Source organism: Prunus avium, chromosome 4 (assembly GCF_965620075.1).
Source record: "Prunus avium chromosome 4, drPruAviu1.hap1.1, whole genome shotgun sequence".
Lineage (NCBI taxonomy): Eukaryota > Viridiplantae > Streptophyta > Magnoliopsida > Rosales > Rosaceae > Prunus > Prunus avium.
This window is the reverse complement of record NC_142287.1, coordinates 34,439,398-34,457,506: the sequence shown is the minus strand read 5'-3', so window position 1 is coordinate 34,457,506 and position 18,109 is coordinate 34,439,398. Positions and strand designations below refer to the sequence as shown.

At 38.9% G+C, this 18,109-nt stretch overlaps 1 non-coding gene across 1 annotated transcript; it reads right to left on the bottom strand.

Annotated features, from left to right (window-relative positions):
• Positions 1–852: 852 nt before the first annotated feature.
• On the bottom strand, positions 853–959 carry LOC148295299 (small nucleolar RNA R71). Its single transcript, XR_015835576.1, has one exon. It is a non-coding gene; the product is annotated as a small nucleolar RNA R71 (small nucleolar RNA).
• Between the last annotated feature and the right edge of the window lie 17,150 nt (positions 960–18,109).

Genomic DNA, 18,109 nt, shown 5'->3' with positions numbered 1-18,109 from the left:
GAGCTACACTGCTATACGACATCTCCCTTGGGTTTTGCAAAGTGGTGCGAACAAATTGGCGCCGTTGCTGGGGAGCGGCTGGTCAAAGAGTACAGAGATCCCCTTGGTCAGAGGTTTGCTGGTTATGTGAAATTCTTCACATATGGTACACTCTTTCCAACTTTCATCTTATTGTTAATAATTTTTGTTGAATTTTTTTTTGTTTTGTTTTTGTTTTTGTTTTATTTTGTTTTTGTTTTTGTTTGTGTTTATTTATTTATTTACTTTATGCGACCTAGAGATCATCTAGGAAGGTTTGTCAAAAAGTCTGAAACTGTTAATTTAGAACATTCTGCTTCAACTTCTTCAACTGAAATATCCAACAAATCTGAAAGCATGGCAGCAATTGTGAATGATGAACAAGAAATTGCGAATAATGAACAAGAAATTGCGAATAATGAACAAATGGTTAATGCTCAGATTGTGAATGATGAAATAAGAGAAGTAGTTGCACCTAGAACTTTAGAGACATTTTTGCATCCTATTCGTGCACCAAATCCTTCATGCATCATGTTTCCACCTAACATGCCAAATTATGATTTCAAACCTGGAATGATTCAACTGCTTCCCATTTTTCATGGCATGGAAAGTGAAAATCCTTATGTGCATGTTAGGGAATTTGAAGAAGCAATTGGCACCTTTTACAATGTTCAACTTGATAGGATTAATTTCATAAGGTTGAAATTTTTTCCTTTTTCCTTAAAAGAAAAGGCCAAAGGTTGGTTGTATTCATTAAGGGCTAGATCCATAGGTTCTTGGGGGGAAATGACTCAAGCATTTTTCAACAAATATTTTCCAAATCACAAGACAATTGCTCTTAAGAAAAGAATCTCAAATTTCTCTCAAAAAGAAAATGAAACTTTGTACCAAACTTGGGAAAAATTTAAAGAGCTTTTGAATTTGTGCCCACACCATGGCTTTGAAAACTGGCGTCTTGCTAGTTATATCTATGAGGGACTTCTCCCTCGTGATCGCCAATTTGTTGAGTCTATGTGTAATGGAAATTTCATGCAAAAAGACCCTGATGATGCCCTAGAATTTTTGGATGAAATTGCTGAAAAAGCTCATCAATGGACTGTCCCCAATCTAGTTGAAACCACTGATCGTTCAAGAATTGTCACATCTTCTACTAATAAAGGAATTTACCAATTAAAAGAAGAAGATGATTGGAAATTAAAATTTGAGGTTTTGACTAAAGAGATAGCTGCTTTGAAAACGAAAAAATCAAATTTGCCTCAACCTGTTTTTCAACCTGATGTTAATCAAGTATGTGATTCTTGTTATGAGATTGGTCATACTGTTAAAAACTGCCCAATTTTTCAGGAAATGAAAGGAGCTTATGAGGAGCGTTGTGCTACTGTTGGAAACTTCAAACAACAATATTCTCCTTTTTCCAACACTTAGAATCCAGCAACAAGGAATCATCCAAACTTTCGTTGGAGCAATGATTCACAACCTCAGGTAAGTGATAGAAATTCTTTCAATCATCAGTTTCCTGCAACTAATACATTTAATGCTAGACCTTCTTTGAGCGATACTCTTCAAGCATTTATGCAGGAACAACAGAAGCAAAATCAAAGGTATGATACCTTGTTTGGTCAAATGGTTGAAGAAAATAAAGAAATTAAAAGCCAAATTTCTAAATTGACAAATTCTTTTGCAATAAATGAAAAAGGAAAATTTCCTTCTCAAACTCAACCAAATCCAAAGAATGTTAATTCGTGTGAAACCTCAATTGAACATGCTAAGTCTGTCATTGCTCTTAGAAGTGGTAAAATAATTGATAACACACCTTCACCGAAGGAAGTTGAAAAATCTAAGAATAATGATAAACTTAACATGTCCAACTTGAATGAATCAAATGAATATCATTTTCCTGCTCCTTTTCCTCAAGCTTTAAATCCTCCAAAGAAATTGAATCAAAATTCTGAAATTTTGGATGTCTTTAAAGAAGTCAAAGTTAATATTCCTTTGTTAGATGCTATTAAACAGATCCCTTCATATGCTAAATTTTTAAAAGATCTGTGCACATTTAAAAGAAAGCATCATGTGAAGAAAACTGCATTTTTGACTGAACATGTGAGTGCATTATTGCAACATAAGGTCCCTCCTAAATACAAAGATCCAGGAAGTCCCACTCTTTCATGTGTAATTGGAAATAATTACATCAATTGTGCTTTGCTTGATTTGGGGGCTAGTGTAAATTTATTGCCATATTCAGTATATTTGCAGTTAGGTCTTGGTGAATTGAAGCCCACAACAATGAAGTTGCAACTTGCTGATCGGTCTGTACGAGTGCCGAGAGGGGTAATTGAGGATGTGTTGGTCCAAGTGGACAAATTTTACTACCCTGTTGACTTTGTTGTTTTGGATACACAACCTGTTTTGCATTCTGAAAATGAAATTCCTGTCATTTTAGGACGTCCCTTCCTTGCTACATGTGACGCACACATTAGTTGCAGAAGTGGGGTAATGAAACTCAGTTTTGGTAACATGACATTGGAAATTAACATTTTTAATGTTTTCAGGCGACCTTATGAAGATGATGAATGTGCAGTGGTGAACTTGATTGAAGCTCTTGTGCAAGATCAATTTGAGAAGACCAGTATTTCTGAACCTCTAGAGGCTCTTTTATTGAATTCTAAAGAATCTGAATTACTTGAGGATCCGGAAATTACTTATCTTAATTCATTGTTTAATTCCTTGCAGGTTGATAAATGGACACCAAGGTTTGAGAAGCTTCCACCTCGGAAGGAAAAGACATTGCCATCAAATGTAGAAGTTCCTAAGCTGGAATTGAAGCCTTTACCCATAGGACTTAAACATGCATTCTTGGGGTCCAACAACACTTTTCCAGTGGTAATATCTTCTGAACTTGACTCTTTGCAAGAAGGTAAGTTACTTAATGTGTTGAATTCTCACAGATCTGCCATTGGTTGGACTCTTGCTGACATTAAGGGAATTAGTCCTCTTGTTTGTACTCATAAAATATTTTTAGAGGATGAAGCCAAGTCTTCCAGGGAGGCACAGCGTAGGTTAAACCCAATCATGAAAGATGTTGTTAAAACTGAGGTGTTGAAATTAATAGATGCAGGTATTATTTATTCCATCTCTGATAGTAAATGGGTAAGTCCTACTCAAGTTGTACCTAAGAAATCTGGCATAACTGTGGTTGAAAATGATAAAAATGAATTGATACCTACTAGAGTTGTTTCAAGTTGGCGCATGTGCATTGATTATAGAAAGATAAATTCTGCAACTAGAAAAGACCATTTCCCTTTACCTTTTATTGATCAAATCTTAGAAAGGGTAGCCGGTCATGAATTTTATTGCTTCTTAGATGGATACTCAGGTTATTATCAAATTGAAATTGCCATTGAAGATCAAGAAAAAACTACTTTTACATGTCCTTTTGGTACTTTTGCTTTTCGTAGAATGCCTTTCGGATTATGTAATGCTCCTGCTACTTTTCAAAGATGCATGATCAGTATTTTCAGTGATATGGTTGAGCAATTTCTTGAAGTTTTCATGGATGATATATCTGTTTTCGGTGATTCTTTTGATAATTGCTTGAGTAATTTGGAAAAAGTGTTGGTTCGATGCCAAGAGAAAAACTTTGTTTTAAATTGGGAGAAATGTCATTTTATGGTTTCTTCTGGAATTGTTCTTGGTCATATTGTTTCATCTAAAGGAATTGAAGTGGATAAAGCTAAAATTGAATTGATTTCAAAATTGCCAGTTCCAAAAACTGTTAAAGATGTCAGATCATTTTTAGGTCATGCTGGTTTTTATAGGAGATTTATTCAGAATTTTAGTGCAATATCTAGACCCTTGTGTAATCTCCTATTAAAAGACAGTAAATTTGAGTGGTCTGATTCATGTCAAAAGGCTTTTGATAAATTAATTGAATTGCTCACATCTGCTCCAATTATGCAACCACCTAACTGGACTTTACCTTTTGAAATTATGTGTGATGCCAGTGATTTTGCGGTTGGAGCTGTTTTGGGGCAAAGAAAGGATAAGAAGCCACATGTCATCCATTATGCAAGCAGAACCTTGAACAGTGCTCAGATGAATTATTCTACAACTGAAAAAGAACTCCTTGCTGTGGTATTTGCTTTGGATAAGTTTCGTCCTTATATAGTTGGATCACCTATTGTTATTTTCACTGACCATGCAGCTTTAAAATACCTTTTTGAAAAGAAAGATGCTAAAGCTCGACTGATTAGGTGGATCCTACTACTTCAAGAATTTGACATCACAATCAAAGACAAAAAGGGAGTAGAAAATGTAGTGGCTGATCATTTGTCTAGATTGAGTTTTGAGGATTCCATTGAAACATTGCCAATTAATGATTCTTTTCCAGATGAGCAATTATTTACTATTTCGGAATTACCTTGGTTTGCTAACATTGTTAATTTTCTTGCTACAGGTAAAATTCCATCTGATTGGACTGCTCAAGACAAGAGGAAATTTCTTACAGAGGTTCGAAATTTCTTTTGGGATGACCCCTATCTGTTTAAATACTGCCCTGGTCAGATCATTAGGAGGTGTGTGCCTGATAATGAAATCCATGCAGTAATTTCTTTTTGTCATAATGAAGCATGTGGCGGTCATTTTTCTGTAAAGAAAACCGCTGCAAAAATTTTGCAGTGTGGATTTTATTGGCCTACGCTTTTTAAAGACACTAATTCTTTTTGTCGAACTTGTGACCGTTGTCAAAAGTTAGGGGCAATTACCCGTAGAAATATGATGCCTTTGAACCCAATTTTGGTAATTGAAATATTTGATTGTTGGGGCATTGATTTTATGGGTCCATTTCCTATTTCTTTTGGATATCTTTATATCTTGGTTGGTATTGATTATGTTTCCAAATGGGTTGAGGCTGTTCCTTGTCGACATAATGATCATAAAACTGTTTTGCGGTTTTTAAAAGAAAACATTTTCTCAAGATTTGGAACACCTCGAGCTATAATAAGTGATGGGGGGAAACACTTTTGTAATAAACCTTTTGAGGCTTTAATGAAAAAATATGGTGTCACTCATAAAGTCGCTACCCCATATCACCCACAAACAAGCGGTCAAGTTGAACTTGCTAATCGGGAGATAAAACAAATTTTGGAAAAAACTGTGAGTCCTAACCGTAAAGATTGGTCTTTGAGATTAACTGATGCTTTATGGGCATACCGTACAGCATACAAATCCCCCATAGGGATGTCACCGTACAGACTTGTCTACGGTAAGGCTTGTCATTTACCAGTTGAACTTGAACATAAGTGTTGCATTCCTAAAAGGACACAATTTAATGTGCAAACAACCAATTAAAAATACCCGCAAGTGCACGAATCTATCGAAGTATAGATTGTATAAGTACGGGGTCGATCCCACGAAGAACTTGTCGGTTGTCTATAAGTTCTAATTCGAGTACAAAAAGAACATTTAACTAACACACCACAATGCACAAATGAAAATTTTAAACTAAAAAAAAATATAAAAGAAACAAACAAAACAAAACAAAACAAAAATTGTGCTGTGAACAGTGACCAGCGACCGGTCGTTTGTTAAGAGCGACCGGTCGTTTTTTTGTCTGGCGACCGGTCGTGAGGTAAAAGCGACCGGTCGTTTTAGTACAGAGTCGAAACTTCAGAATTGTGTGCTGAGCGACCGGTCGTGAGACACTAGCGACTGGTCGTTCTTGGGCAGAGTCGTTTTCTCTGTTTTTCCAGTTTCAACCTCTATCCAGTGTTTTGCCTATAACTTTCCAACCGTACGTCCAAAATTCACGTTCTTTATACGGTTGAATTCAGCACAGAAAATGGAAGAACACCACGCGGACCAAAAGTCCAAAACAATTACGGAAACAAATAGAATTTAGTAACAAAGACACGTAACGTGTCAAACACGCAACTCACACACACATTGGGGGGGGGGGGGGGGGGTTTGATTTGTTTGAAGTAACCTATTTCTATTGCATGAAAGTAAATGGACTTTGAAATTAAATGAGAATGGCGGAGATGAATTATCAAGATGTGAAATCAAAATGTAACAAACACTAGGGTTTCGGAATCCACCCTAAACAATTCTACCCAAGTTCATGAATACTCAAGTAATGAACTCTAAACGTGTTGATGAAGATGTTCGCAATCAAGACCATGGGTCGTGGCTCAAGACGCATTGATTCTCTCTAATATACGTAAAGTGCATGGTTCGTGCTACAATACTTGTGCCCTCCTCATAACCGAACCTAGGTATGGTTCGTACTTCGATTCAATTACAAGGAGAACCCATTAAGTTCAAAGAGAATATGAACATCACAAGAATCCTAATAGCATGGTGTTTACATTAGGTATTCAAGAAACCAATTCACATGGATGATTCTTACTTCATCCATTTATTGCTTAGGATAACATGAGGATACACATAATCCCAACAATCTCAAGAAGCATGCTTTCAAAGGTGATCAATCAAAGAAGAACATACATCAAGGATAGATTAATTTGGTGAATTGGAATTCATCAACAATATCTAGAAATTCATACACTCAAGCATCAAAACAAAAAGGTAATCATGTTTAGGGCTTCAACCTAAGCCCTAGCTATGGAGTTTAGTTCCTCATAATCATTTCAAACACAAATTCAAAATGAAATTAGAAAGAGTTTACAGATTTTCAGAAAATGATGAAAGCTTCAAGATCATCAATGGTGGAAGTCTTCTTCTCCACTTTTCTTGACTGCACCTTGGCTTTCTCCTAGCTCCAAGCTCCAAAATCTGCTCTCAATTGTGTAGAATGGTGGAATCCCCTCTCTCCCGTTGCAAAAACTCCCCCAAATCTGATTGCAATCCCTTTTGACTTCTCTCTCTCCTCCTTTCCAGCTTTTCTTTTAGTATAAAACTTATTCTTTCTCTAAAGCTATTGCCCATTGTCCCCTTGCAAATGATGAAACCTTGTTTTAAGGTATAATCCAAGGCTCCAATTGACTCAGGAAATGCCACTCAAATGCAATCCATTGTTACCAAAAGGTGTGGTAACAAGTAGAAATAAAATGCTATTAAGTGGGGGTGAAAACTGGGCCAAAACAAACATCCAGAGCCAGCGTCAATTGTCCGATCAGCTGGATAGGCTACACTTGCCCAATGGAGCTCAAATTTGGATATGTTGTAGTTAACATCCATTGGAACAAGTCTTATGAAGATCATCACCTCATCCAAGGACCGGAACATGCTGATCCAAGGCCACGAAGTTGACCTACGAAAATGAACAAAAACAGAATTTATATCAAATAATGCACTTTTAGCTCATTTTCATACAAACCAAGGTAAAACCTATTAAAACACAAAAAAGAAGTAAAAAGCTATAAAATGTCAAGAACTAACTCAAAATAGTGGGTGAATAACATGAAAAATCATGTGTAAAAATGAACCGAACAAACTTCCCAAACTTATCTTTTGCTAGTCCTCGAGCAAAACAGAAATTAAAACAAGACTCGAAACAAAACTTTCCGAACACTTTATAAGGAGAGAGCAACTCATGCAAACGACTCAAAAGTTTTCACAAGAAAAACTCAGTTTACACATTATTCACAAGGCGGCAAAATTCATAACACAACATGCTCAAGTGTAGTAGTGTGATGGCCAAATGGAACTCATTCTCCAATTTCAGTTTTCACACAACTTCAAAAATCATACCAAGCACAAATGTAACTTCAAATCTCACCAAAGTTGTCCTCTCACAAATGAATCACTCGGAAGAGGGTTACAATGCATCACTCAATAATAAATATGAGAATAGAGTTAAACCATACGGGACTTAACTCAAAATTAGCAAGATGAAAAACATGCATGAATATGATCTCAAGAAGGATGCTAAACACTTAAAAGCTGAAAAATGTGTGCAAATCAACCACATGACATTTAGGATCAATTTAGGTCTTTATTATAGGTTGTAATGGGGCTAAGGGTGTAAGGTGAGTAAGAAATGAAGGATATGGATACAACAAAGTCCAAGGAACTCACAATGTAAGAGCATATAATCGTTGACTAAAAGACTTTGAAACATCACGCTTGAGATTTTCACTCAGTTTTTGGTGATCAAATAGACCACAAAGCCTTATACCTCCACTAATTATGATTCACACTCCTTCCTTCCATTTGAACAACCAAGAAACATGGAATTGAAATTGAAACCATTGCCACTTAACCACGACTTTTCTCTTTTCTTTCACCCTTTGAGTGAAGTACTTTTTTTTTTATTTTTTTATTTATTTAAAGAATGTAATAACCCTTCCCAAACTTAGCATGAAAAACACATCTAAATTAAAGCTCACGAGTTCCTTAGAAAGGTGAATTCTTGTTTTTCAGGCTAAGGCTAGAAGTAATAATTGGTTACTTGAAAGAAAAGGCATACATATAGGCTCAAGGTGGTTAACAATGGAAAATCATGCTTAAGCATGCATAGGGTTAGCTTGAAAGGCACAAACGGTCCAAAGAGGGCCTTAATATCATTTCTCAAATGTCATGTAATCAAATTGCACAAGAATGAGTAACTTTTAAGTGCTCAACCAAATCAATGAATAATGAGATCAGACAACAACTCAGATGACAAGAAAAGTAAGAATATGTGTATAACACTCATGAATTGAAGCACAAGGCTCAAAGCTCACATTATATGGTTATACAAGTCTAATTCATGCTTGATACAATTCTTTGGATCATGCAAGTCCCTCAACTGGAGAATTATGAAACAAATGGCAAGTGCATAGAGGGTTTCAAACATATCATGCTAGAACGATGCCATTTAGTGAATAACAAATTATTATTTTTTATTTTAAAGCATTTTCAATCAAGTCATTTAAACATTCATCACAATCTCATCATATATGTCCGGAAAGTGACTTAAGAACAAAAAAGACTCAAAACAGAAAAGAAAACAAAATAAAAGAAAGTAAGAATTTAAGTGAAACGAAAAAGACTTGCTATCCCTTCCCAAACTTAGAAACAAACATTGTCCTCAATGTTAAAGAATTCAGGCACCAACAACGTTATAACAAGAATTAAAGGGAATAAAGCAAGTAAATACAAGAACAAACACGAAAAACAACTACAACACGGTCGCAAAAACAAAAACAAAAACGAATCCAAACAGAAACAAATAAAACAGTAAGCCCTAACAACAGTCTTACACATGCAGAAATCCAACCCAAAGAAACGCACAAACCAAATGAAAGCCCAACCCAAACGAAAGCCCAAAAGCGAAGAAAGTAAATAAAACAAAGAAACCAAGTCAGAAGCACAAAGAGCGAGGACTCAGTAAAATAGAAAAAGTGGGCCCTAAAGTCTCGGCACCTGTGAGTCACGGGATACAAAGTGAGAGACGTGTCGACAAGCAGAGGTCTCTCTCACGGTCCCAAGCCAGAATTATTGGCTTCATAGGAAGGTGTGACGACTTTCGTTTCTCAAAAGTGCTGAAAGGCGGAACTGTAATTAAAGGGGTTGGGGACCAGGTGAGGTGACCTAAGGGGATAGGCCGTAAGGGCCGCGCAAAACGCAGAAGCGCAGTGGCTAGGGTTACGTAAAAACTAACTCTATAAAAGAAGAAGAGAAAGAGTTGGGGAAGAACACACAAACTCAGAAACACACAAAAGAGAAAAGAAAGACAAAAGAAAGTAAGAGTTGAAATGGCGTCTTCCTACCCATTCTCGTTGGATCTCAACCTAGCTCCACCGACTCAGACTCGGGGCCAAGCAGTGGCACCAGTGTGGATGCCCTACTTTGCCTCTGCACGGGGGCACGTGACAGTGAATGACTCGATACTGCTGGACAACGATGTTGCCCTTGGAGTTGCTAGAAATCTAGTAACTCCCAAGGATATACGGGTGCTGGGATCAAGGGATGACAACCGGGTCGTGAGCGATGCTCTGGCACTAAGCGTGCAAAGCACCGCAACAGTCGCAAGTGTGGGTCATCGCCTACTTGCGAAGTCCCATGAAGTGGAGGTGCTAAGAGGTCAGTTGGCGGCGGAGCGAAGTATGGTGGAAGAGTGCCAGAGTATTATTAAAAGTTTAAAAAGGGAAAGGGCAAGGATAGTGGAGGTGAATCGACACCAGCTAGAGGCGTTGCGGGAAGAGAACCAAAATCTCTCAAAGATGGTAAGTGTTTACGCCCATGACATGAGAAAGCAGCTGGAGGACCTGGACCAACCGGGTAAACGCAAGAAAACCGATCGCGAGAGTAGGTATGCTCAAGCTAAGAGTGCGATCTTTGGGAGCTCGAGTGATGAGCCCCAAGAGGCTGTGCGTGAAGCCCCGGAAGAGGATAGCCATAGGGCTAAACTCAAAGGTCCAATGGCCGAGACACCGAGCACTGTGAAAGAATAATTTCTAATGTATTAGTGGTGTGCCTGGTTGTCTTTGCCCTTTCCGTGTATTTGTTTGTTGTTTTTTTTTTTTTTTTTTTTTTTGTTTTTTTTTTTTGTCAGAAATAAAAGAAATGAAGTTGCAAAAGAAAAAGAAGCACACTTCCCAAACAAAACAAAGACGACAGCCGAAAGGGAAAACACACTTCCCTAACTAAAATAAGACAAAGGTGATAGCCGAAAGGGAAAGGCAAAAACACAAAACACTAGAAAAACACGGAAAAAAGAAAAGTAAAGTGAAAGTTAATGTGCTCCCCCTTGAAGCGATTAGGTCGAGCATGCCCGGGAAATCCGAAATGGCGTTGGCTCTCCCTCTCATCTGCATATGTCTATTTAAGCCACGCCTCTGCAAGCGGAAGAGTACCCTGCAATTCTTTCTGCAAACTCAAGGAAAACCATCAAAAACATCCAAAGACAAAACAATGGCATCCACATGTACTCACCTTGATGATCTCAACCTTGAGCTGTCACTAGCACCACCAAATTCCCAGATAAGGGCTCCTCCAAACCCTATCTTCCCAAACTCCTCATACCACCATGGCTCGGCCTCAAACTTCTCTGAGGTGGTGCCGCGAAGGGCAGTAATGCCGGAGGGCATGACTGTCAGCAGACTGACAGTTGCAGATCACCTGCATGTGGCGCAGAGGTCTGACCAGATGGCAGTGGACGAGTCCCACAATCTAACCGTGCTCAACGCGGTCTCGGCCACAAATTTGGGCATGCGCCTACTGGCGAGAACACGAGAGTGCGGGGCACTGAGTGAGGAGGTGGCGGTCCTGAAAGCTCTGGTGGCGGACCTGCAGAAGCGGCTCTACAGCGCCAACCAGCATGTAGAGATGCTGCAGAAAAGGAACGAAGATCATGTAGAGCTGCTGCAGATTCTACAAGCAAGAACAGACAGAGGCAATTAGCAGAAGCCTCAGCTAGCTCAAAATGCAAAAGAAACAAGTGATTCATAAATTTATTGTTTTTTTTTTTTTTTTAATTTATTTATTTATAAATTTGTGTGTAGAATCACATGTTTTGGAATGAAATAAGCATTTGAGCCAAAATTCTGAGTGCATAAACATAAACAACCTACTTCCCAAACTTATATGAAACAATGTTTATAAATGATGGAGATTTAATACTAAACAATGCCATATAGAAAAATTGGGATGGATAATCACAAAATAAAAGAAATAGTAAACAATTAAAAGTTGAACTAACAGTAAAAGTTGAAACAAACAAACTAATAACCGTCTCAAAATAAAACCCAAAAACAAAATAAATTAAAAGTTCAAAAGGGTACAAAGCTCAAAGTACTACTGATCATCATCAGTCTCATCATCATCATCACCATCAACATCATCACCATCAACATGTGCAGAGGTCCCGGGATGACCTGGCATCTGGAGGTGCGTCCAAATGGCGTCAATGGAAGTGCTCATATGTTGCATCTGCTGATACTGGAGCATCTGCAAGTCCCAAATGGCTTGGAGAGAGGGCTCCCAAGCAGAAGTGTCGACAGTGGGAGCAGGCGGGAATGGCTGGAATGAGGCCGGCCCGTGTGGTGGTGGTGGTGGCATATGAGGCGGCACTGGAGCAGGTGCGGGTGCAGGTGCATGTGCATGGCGCCTCTGAGAGATACTCTTGGACACAGAAGTGTCCGAAATGGGACCCATGGGCTCAACATATATATCAGTGGGGCGAGCCCGAACACCTGAGCGGTCACAAATCATGCTAACAAGGCAAGGATAATAAATTATGCTTTTCTTACGTGCACAAGCCTTCAGGCGTTCAAAAATGATGTCAACAACTGGTAGGATAAAAGTTCCCTCATGCAAAATTTGCAGGAGCTTGACCCCTACTGATGGAATTTCCGACCGTTGGCCGGATGGATAAATGTTGTGGCGCACAAAGCTCCACAGGATGGCAAAGTAGGGTGTCAACTTACCCTGAATGAGGACAGTCTTTTTAGTTTGAGATGCAAAGGCAGCAGGGTCAGCATAAAAAAGTGTTTCAGCTGCCCTTTGCATGTCAAAATCCTCACCCAAAAATTGTCTCCAATTAACAGTATTCTCTCTGTCACTTATTTGAAGAACCTCAGAGATAATGGAGGTGGATAGTACAATATTTTTGCCCCGAACCTTAAGGGGCACCTCTGCATTACGTCTAAGTTCTTCCCTAGGGAAAGCGGCATAAAACTCACGCACAATTGATTCATTATATTTTGCATAGATGTGAGCTAAGGGTAGGAGGTTTCGGTCCCTAATAAGGTGCCGGACTTGAATAAGTCCAGCGGTTTGGATGGAGGGACTAAGATCTAAGTTACGCTCAGTAACCACAGTGGCAGTGAGCATTGCCTCTTCCGGTTGAGGTGCACTTCGTGAAGAAGATGCACCCCCTCTGGTACCCTGTCTAGCTCTAGACATCTAAGGAGAAAAAAAACCAATATGCACAAAACAAATCAACAACAAAATTCATGCCACAATTCCCAAACATGCAATACGCCACAATTATACCAATATCAAAACCAAAATGCATGCACATAGCCAAAATTTGCCACAATACAAATATACACCAATTCGAACGAGTCAACAATTTAATCACAATGTAAAATACCACAATGCCACAATATTAATCATAATGCACAATTAAGCCAAAATTCCAAAATGTAAACAACATTCCCAACATTCAACCAAAATGACAAAATTCCAATAATAAACACAAATAACAACAACAATAATCAAATAAGAGATTGAGAGTGAGAAAAACATACCCAATTGAGGAAAATCACACCAAATGATAAACACAAGCCAAACCCAAAACAAAAACAAGAGAAACAACAAATTAGAAACAAAACAACTATAGGAATGCATTAGAGTAAGAAAATCAAAGAGAAAACACCAAGAAAAATTCGAAAATTACCTTGGTGCTACAGTAACCCTAACTGAAAATCACCTCAAATTGAAGAAAACACTTGAAATTTCAAGGAATAGATGCCAAAAACGGATTCTACTCGAAAAATTAAGTGAGAAAAGTGTGATTTGGGTTAGGATTAGGGTGGGTTGTGAGGGAGGTAGAGGGAGGGAGAAGAGAGAAGTCGAAGGGGGGGGGGGGGGGTGGGTCTGTCGCTGGGAAGAAGAGGAAGTGAGGAGAGAGAAGAGAGAAAGGAAAGAAAAAGACGGTTTTTAAAAAAAAATTGCGACGAGCGACCGGTCGCGAGTGAAAAGCGACCGGTCGCTTTGAAGCAGATTCAATTTTAAGAAAAACGACGAGCGACCGGTCGCGAGTGAAAAGCGACCGGTCGTTTCGAAGCAGATTCAATTTTTTAAGAAAAACAACGAGCGACCGGTCGCGAGTGAAAAGCGACCGGTCGTTTCGAAGCAGATTCAATTTTTTCTGAAACTCCAAACGAGCGACCGGTCGCGAGGCATGTACGACCGGTCGTTCTCTCTCTCTCTTTTTTTTTTCTTTTTTTTTTTTTTTTTTGGGTTGAAAACTTTATTAAGGACTTACCTTCCCAACTCAGTTTTGCATCCCCGAATGTATATCAATGAAGTGAAGCACTTCATCTTCTTGATGCAAAGTATTTTCGTGGTAGATTTTCAACCTATGCCCATTAACTTTGAATTCCTTTCCTATGCCTATTGGTCGGATTTCAACTGCACCATAGGAAAAGACATTAGTAACAACAAATGGGCCAGTCCAGTGGGAACGAAGCTTACCTGGAAAGAGTTTGAACCTAGAGTTAAAGAGTAATACTCTTTGCCCTACTTCAAACGACCTTCTAATGATATGCTTATCATGAAACGCCTTTGTTTTTTCTTTGTAAATTTTTGCGTTCTCATAAGCATCATTGCGAAGCTCATCCAGTTCGCTCAGTTGTAACCTTCTGATATCTCCTGCTTCCTTCATGTCGAAGTTGTACTTCTTAATTGCCCAAAGGGCCCTGTGTTCAAGCTCAACAGGTAGATGACAAGGTTTACCAAAGATTAAGCGAAATGGAGACATACCGATTGGAGTTTTGTAAGCAGTTCGGTAGGCCCAGAGAGCATCGTTAAGGCGCAAAGACCAATCCTTTCGAGTAGGACCAACAGTCTTCTCTAATATATGCTTCACCTCTCTGTTAGAAATCTCCACTTGTCCACTAGTCTGAGGGTGATAGGGGGTGGACACCTTGTGAGTTATGCCATACTTCTTGAGTAGGGTCTCAAATGATCGGTTGCAAAAATGGGATCCCCCATCACTAATGATGGCCCTCGGTGTTCCAAACCTACAAAAGATATTGGCTCGAAGAAAGCTAAGAACAACTTTCGCATCATTAGTCTTGGTTGGAATTGCTTCCACCCATTTTGAAACATAATCAACCGCAAGTAGAATAAATAGATTTCCAAAAGATGAAGGAAATGGACCCATGAAATCTATTCCCCAAACATCAAATATTTCAACAATTAGAATTGGGTTTAAAGGCATTTGATTTCGAGATGAAATGTTACCCATTCGTTGACACCTATCACAAGATAGACAGAATTGTGATGCATCTTTGAACAAGCTTGGCCAATATAATCCACTTTGCAAAACTTTTAAAGCTGTCTTCTTGGCTCCAAAGTGGCCACCACATGCGTTCGAATGACAGAATGTGAGTATGGACTGAGATTCGGTCTCGGGAACACATCGCCTAATCACGGAGTCCGAACAATACTTCCACAAATATGGGTCATCCCACACATAGGACTTAGTGGTTTTCAGCAATTTGTCCTTTTGACCTCTTGACAAATCCCTTGGTATATTTCCTGTAGCGAGAAAGTTGATAATGTCAGCATACCATGGGTCAGAAATTTGTAATGCAAAAAGTTGCTCATCAGGAAAGGATTCACGAAGAGGAAGAGTGTCTTCTTCGGTATTGGAGTTAGTGATCAATCGGCTAAGGTGGTCAGCTACCACATTCTCCGATCCCTTCTTATCTCTGATTTCAATATCAAACTCTTGGAGCAACAAAACCCATCGTATCAATCTTGGTTTTGCTTCCTTCTTTGCCAAGAGATATTTCAAAGCTGCATGATCAGTGAAAACAATTACTTTAGAGCCTATCAAGTACGAACGAAATTTCTCTAAAGCAAAAATTACAGCTAACAGCTCTTTCTCAGTAGTTGAATAGTTCAACTGAGCATCATTAAGGGTACGGCTTGCATAATATATTGCATGCAATCTCTTCTCAACTCTTTGTCCTAATACAGCTCCAACTGCAAAATCAGATGCATCACACATTAATTCAAAAGGTAAATTCCAATTTGGAGGCATAATGATAGGTGCAGTTGTGAGAAGAGTTTTGAGCCTTTGAAAAGCTGCCAAACATTCATCATTAAGATCAAAATTTGCATCTTTGGCAAGCAAGCTACACAATGGTCGAGAGATCTTAGAAAAATCTTTTATGAATCTTCTATAGAACCCGGCATGTCCTAAGAAGGATCGGATCTCTTTCACTGATGTGGGAGGTGACAACCCGCTTATCACATCTACTTTGGCTCTGTCAACCTCAATGCCTTGACTGGAAATCACATGACCTAAAACGATTCCCTGTTGTACCATGAAATGACACTTTTCCCAATTGAGAATTAAGTTGCATTCCCGGCATCTTTGCAAAACTAAAGACAAGTTGTTAAGGCATGAATCAAATGAATGACCAAACACACTAAAATCATCCATGAATACTTCAATAAATTTTTCTACCATATCGGAGAAAATACTCATCATGCATCGTTGGAAGGTGGCCGGGGCATTACACAATCCAAATGGCATACGCCGGTAGGCGAAGGTACCATAAGGACATGTGAATGTCGTCTTGTGTTGGTCTTCAGGAGCGATGGCAATTTGATTGTATCCTGAATAGCCATCCAAGAAGCAGTAGTAACTGTGACCTGCAAGACGTTCAAGCATTTGGTCAATAAATGGTAATGGAAAATGATCTTTTCGGGTGGCGGTATTTAATTTTCTATAATCAATACAAACACGCCATCCCGTTTTGACACGAGAAGGAATAAGTTCATTTCCCTCATTTCTTACAACAGTTATTCCTGACTTTTTAGGAACCACTTGGACCGGGCTTACCCACTTGCTATCGGAAATAGGATAAATTATACCCACATCCAATAGCTTCAGAATTTCTTTTCGGACTACCTCTGTCATGATTGGGTTTAACCTGCGTTGAGCATCCTTTGTGGGTTTGGAATCAATTTCCAGTAAAATTCTATGCATGCATCTTGTTGGGCTTATTCCCTTGATGTCCGCAATACTCCAACCAATTGCTCCCTTGTGTTCTCTTAACACTTGCATCAACTTCTGTTCATTTTCCACATTGAGATTGCTAGCAATAATCACGGGCAATGTCTCTGTTTTACCTAAATAAACATACTTCAAGTGGGATGGCAATGGTTTGAGCTCTAACTCGGGTGCCCTGTCAAGAGAAGGAACAAGCTTTTCAGTATTGACTGGCAAAGGTATAAAATTTGGAGTGTACTTACGTGGTATGGCTGGACATGCATCAAGGAATTTCACAGCCTCAAGTAACTCATTATCAACAATTTCAGCAACTTGAGGATTTTGTGTCAACACCTTTTCTAATGAATCTGTACCATGAGTACTATTAAATGTATTTTGCACAATATGACACAATGTATCAATACGAAAACATTCATGTTCATCATTGGGGAGTTTGAAGGCATCATAAACTTTGAACTTTATTGTTTCCCCTTGAACTGTCATTGTCAATGTTCCTTGTCGAACATTGATCACAGTATCTGCAGTGGCCATGAAAGGGCGGCCAAGAATCAATGGAAGATCCACACCCGGAATAGGAGCTTCTTCCATCTCTAGCACCAAAAAGTCAGCTGGTAAGATGAGATCATTTACTTTCACAAGTACATCTTCCAAAATTCCTCTTGGATATCTCACTGATCGGTCCGCCAATTGAATGCTAACAGAAGTTGGTTTAAGATCACCTAAGTTAAGGGCTTCAAAAACAGAATAAGGCATCAGATTAATTGAAGCACCTAAATCAAGTAAAGCTTTGTCAAACAATTTATCTCCAATTATGCAAGGAATTGTAAAACTTCCTGGATCTTTCAATTTGGGAGGGAGCTTCCTTTGCAAAACAGCAGAAGCTTTTTCCGTTAGTGCAACCGTTTCATGATCTTGGAATCTCCTCTTGGTGGTACAAAGGTCCTTCAAAAACTTTGCATAACTCGGAATTTGCTTGATTGCATCCAAGAGAGGAATATTGACTTGCACTTTTCTGAAGGTTTCCAATATTTCCTTGGCTTGTTGAATTTTTTTGGAACTCATAAGCCTGTGAGGAAAAGGAGCACGTAAGATTTCTTCGTCAGTAGGTTCACGACTTACCTTCTCCTTTCTTGCCCTTCTTGCAAGTTCATGCTTTGGGATCCACTCGGATGAAGAAGCTGCTTGCTTATCTTTCTCTTTGTTGCTTTCATCCTTTTCTTTAGGCTCAGCCACTTGTTCAACCTGCATGTCATCAACATTGTGAATCAAATCTTTAGAACCATCAATTTCACCAATTACCTTACCAGTTCTCAAGGTAACTGCTTGAACATGCTCACGCCCAGTTGGATTAATCTCTGGTTGGCTAGGCATCATACCAGGTTCCCTTTGACTCAA